The 4,593-nt window shown below is 40.6% G+C and overlaps 1 long non-coding RNA gene across 2 annotated transcripts; it reads right to left on the bottom strand.

The window, feature by feature from the left end:
• Nucleotides 1–686: 686 nt before the first annotated feature.
• LOC119918729 lies at nt 687–2,398 on the bottom strand. 2 transcript variants are annotated; one of them, XR_005447492.1, is made up of 3 exons: nt 1,909–2,398; nt 1,726–1,790; nt 687–1,384 (listed from the first exon to the last, which is right to left on the bottom strand). It is a non-coding gene; the product is annotated as an uncharacterized LOC119918729 (long non-coding RNA). The 2 variants fall into 2 exon arrangements; XR_005447491.1 differs by having other exon boundaries at nt 1,726–2,398.
• Nucleotides 2,399–4,593: the final 2,195 nt, after the last annotated feature.

Genomic DNA, 4,593 nt, shown 5'->3' with positions numbered 1-4,593 from the left:
TCAAAGGAGGTGTCCTGACAACCATGCAAAGGAATGGTGGATGAAGCAAGGCTTGCCAATTCCTCTTTCAGCATTTGTTCCAGTGAATTTCCACTCAATTTTGCAATTTCCTGCAGCTGGGTCATGTATGCTCTAGTGGCAATGTTGCGAGCATTTAATGCATAAACACTTGCCAAGCTCTGTACTTCATAACTGGCACCTGGTTGAACAGAACTTTCAAGCTTGAGTGGCAGCAGAGGCTCTAATGTTAGCATGGCGGTGCCATATGTGAACTCTACTATCACGTGGTGGTGGAAGTCTGACTCTGGGGCATCTATGCGGAAGTGGCGGTTAATTGAACCATGTTTTTCAAGGAAAGTGGATACTACTTCGTCAATATCTGTGTCGGTTATCCCACTAACAACTACAGAATTGGGGATTTTAATCGATTCACGCATTACTATATCCATGTTGCTGTACTTGGTCTAAGATACCTGGCTTTAGAGTGTTGGACGTAACCAATTGTAGGAAATTGGACCAATAATGTCTCAGTTAAACACTCAGTATTGCTCCTGGCTGGCTCGCCACAACTGTAGCACACAGGAAGGATTATGGGTAGGGCCGTGATCTGATTGGTTGGTTAAGTCGGTTGGTTCGGCTGCTGGAGCAAAAGTGAGGTGTTTAAAATGAGACTCAGAGACCAAGGATTAGATGTAGGATAATGCCGGCTTCTTATATTTGAAGATATGTATAAAAATAAAAATATTTGTTGGTACCAAAAATGAAAAAGTACAATAATAAAACAAGCAATGAATAAGGCAATTATTGATATCACAATCAGGCTATGACATCAGCATGAAATGCTTGCTTTCCAAATTTAAAGTGAGTATTTCACTCTTTGAAGTAGTTCTATAATTAAATTCCCGGGTGCACCCTTTAACCTGAATTTCTGTTAATAACACCACATTCACGTTTGTTCAGATCCAGTTCAATAATACAATCCAATAGAATTCACACAGTACAACAGTAACCCTTAATTGCAGGAATGATTCCTACTACTCAGCTCCAAATTCTCAGTCCCAAGGTGTGAACAGGTGAGTTTGTTTAAGTGAGTCCAAAGTCCAAACAAAAAATGGATTTGTCGAAGGTAAGTCAGAGTTCAGAGTTCCATAGGGTTGGTGTATGGATGTGTGTGGGGGAAGGAGTGTGAAGGTGAGTGAAGGGGTTTTGTGTTGTAGTGGGGCCTACCACACCGCAAAGTGCAGTAGTAGCGGGACAGGTCCAGTGATCCTGAAGAGGGAATGGCTCCCACGATCATTCAAGAGGGACGGCTCGCCATCAATTTTCATCCGCAGATCCAATCCAGACAATGGAAAAAGAAGCACGCACACAAAAAAAACCTGACCTGTCAACAGACAGGGTCAGAGAAATATTCACTGCTTAAGTCTCATGCAATAATATACACTACATGAAATTCACAATACACAATGACATACATACTGTGGGTGTTTACTTTCTGTGCCTCTCTCTCAAAATTCAGCATATAAACATAAATAACTTGGCTGCACACAACCAGATAAGCTGCACATTAGAACAATTAAAGTTTTGATGCAAGTGCAAAATAAAGTAAGCTGAGTTTACACATTAAACAACACAGTAAACCAGCTTGTTCAACTAAAACTGTAGCTTCATATTCACTAAGTGCACATAAATAATTTAAGGTGCAAAGTAAGTGAACATTCTCACCGATTTCACCAGAGCGGCTGGACACACACCCAAAATGGCGGCGCCCAGTAAAGCCACAAGGTCTTCTAAAACCGAAACATACGAGACCGTATGCGACTTTCAGTACTTTCTCTCAGTGCAAAATAAATTAGCTTTCACAGTAAGGTGATAAAGAATGAACAAAAGCAGTTTTAAATGAATTACCTCGCTCTTGAATCAGCAAAGACTGCGCGTCGCGGGAAATCCTACGGACATCAAAGCTACCGACGCTGCTAGTAGTCGTCTCAAGCACTATATCTAAACACTGAACTTACAACTAAACTCTCACAGCAGTTAACTACCACGTTTGTAGTGTTGAAGTTAGCCTCAGTGTAGTTCGTTTTTTAGCTGTATTTTCTCCAGGTTTCTCCGTTTTCACCCTCTACAGCAGCACTTCTGTCTCTCCACACACACAGCAGCGGGGAAAAAAAAAACTTTCGCTCGCTCCCAGAGACGCGGGAGCAGGTGGGCGGGCCTACCTGCTGTCAGCCGATTGGCCAAACTAACCTGTCGGTCTATTTTGCCCTGGTAACTGAATTTTAACCCTTTAAAATCCTTAGATAATCTCTAAAGTTGCATTTCAAAAATAAAATCACTCATTCAGATTTTTATAGGCTTTTCCTATTTTTAAACCTAGATCATTTCATCTGTGTTACAACAGACTTATACACTCTACTACACAATGCACATGGAAGTAACAGAGATTTTTGGCAGGATTTTTGCCAGGTTTTTCAGAGATGAGCAGAAAATAAGCTTTTATAATGTCTGCCTTGTGTTTTTAATTTTTGAACGGCGTAAATAGGGTAATAGTGTGCAGCAATTTTACTGTTATTTCATCATGTTCAACACCATGCTCACTCCTCAGAGAATGAGCACGCAGTTGCCCTGGATTGCCCAGGAGATGTCTACAGCACAATACATGCAATACATGTGTTATGTTCAGCAGAGATCAATTATGAACTGCCACATGCTGGGGCTTCTGACGCTGGATCCTACTGTTGCTCTTAATGATACATTTAATGTAACAAAATCCTCAGTGTTGACCAATGCATGTTGGGATTGGTGGCTCCAACACCCTTTTAAACTACATCAGGCCTCATGACGTAACTCAAGATATTAAGAAAATGACCTTAACTGTGCATTCAGACCAAACATGAGGTGAGCATTGGGGGCAGCGCGATTACATTCAAAGATGTGGATATATATACATTTGTTCTTTACACTTGCATATCATAATGTCAAAAAAAAAAAGAGATAAAAACCAATAATTATTTTGTGAAAATGTAAAAGTGGCAACCGAGTCATAACTTATTACCTGGGCTCTTTAGTTCTCTTTTTGGGCTGACACTAGATCAACAAAATTTTTGGAGCACCTTGACTTCACTACTTATCACTGTTCACTGTCAGCTCTGGTAACACATTTGCAGATCATTATGCTTGAGCTAAATGATGTAACACACTTGTTACACAGAGTGTGCAAAAGACAAACAGAGAAAGATATTCAGCCATTTTTTTCTGCAGGAAATGGACTCTCATTTTCCTCCTCCTCTTCAGTAATTTGTTAATGTCTCATCTTCAGGCGAGAATTGGCATATTGCATGTCAGTTCTGCTCAGTGGTGCTTTGGCGACCCATGATTCACTGCTGAGTCATGCAACATGAGCTGTGAGGCTTATTCAACTGTTCCTGGATGTGATCTAGCACTGAGATGTGTTATATTCTCTCCTCATTAGTAAAAACTGTTGAGGGAAGTGAAAAGAAGAAACATCAGGAGGTCAAGTCCAATGGGTTACAGAGTGTGGGCTAGAAGTTGTTTACTTTTTCTTAGTTAGGCTTAGAGAAAAAAATATCCAATTTACCAGAGGCACTATAATGATCCAGGTGCAGAGCGTGTCTGTCCTTTTCCCAGTGGCTAAATATTGACTGTGCTTTATAGCAGCAGATGGGTTGAACGGTGAATGCAGGCTGTGCTGGAAGGAATGAGTGAGTGTACGAGCGACATCTGGTCCTTCCTGCGCCCAGTGGACCTGGTTGCTACATCAAGCTGCCTCATTAGAACTAGCTGGGGCTTTAGGAGCATTCTGCCACTCAAGCCACTGCTCTAGTGCTCCCATCAAATCCCTCATTTGCCACTGTGCCAAGACTGAAGGACCATATAATGTGTTGTGTCGGCAAGTTTTGCACATCCCACCCCTTTCTCTGCATTCTGCTTGGGTCACCTATTCGCACATTCATTTTACCAGGAGAGAATTATGATGTGGTTGCTGTTCGAAATGTCTGCATTCAACCTCAGTCCACAGCTGGCTTTCAGTAAAGCTTCCTGACTGGTGGGATGTGGCTTGTACAACTCCAGTTTTAAACTGACATTGAAAATAAATATGTCCCTTAACAACAGAGTGTCTTTAGTGATTCTCTTCAGGCAGTCATTTTATGAATTTACAGTAATTAAACAGAAATCAATCTCGACATTATGTGGAATAAATTGTAATCTCCATTCCTGAAATGGACAAATGATCAAATATGTAAAATGGTTGCAAATCCTATCAATGGCTGCCATTTTTTGCATAAAAACAGAGAAAGTAAACTCAAACCTCTGCCTTAACTCCCATGCAAATACTTTACTGCAAATAACATTATTTTTGCAGATGTTGCCTTTTCAGGCTGACTTAACATCAGACTCTCTCACAACAGTCAAATCTCAGCAAACCATTTCCAACCTTATACCTAAACTGAACAATCTAAAATATCTAGAACTAAGCATTTGACTTATATGACTCACATGACTGGTGGTACACAGCTATGACAGTTTACCAAAATAAAAAGTTTCTGCACAATTTTTTTAACTCTTGAA

Source organism: Micropterus salmoides, unplaced genomic scaffold, assembly GCF_014851395.1.
Source record: "Micropterus salmoides isolate LMB-PRFRI ecotype aquatic unplaced genomic scaffold, ASM1485139v1 Ms_hic_scaffold_2392, whole genome shotgun sequence".
NCBI classification, from domain to species: Eukaryota; Metazoa; Chordata; class Actinopteri; order Centrarchiformes; family Centrarchidae; genus Micropterus; species Micropterus salmoides.
This window is presented reverse-complemented; position numbering and strand designations above follow the sequence as displayed.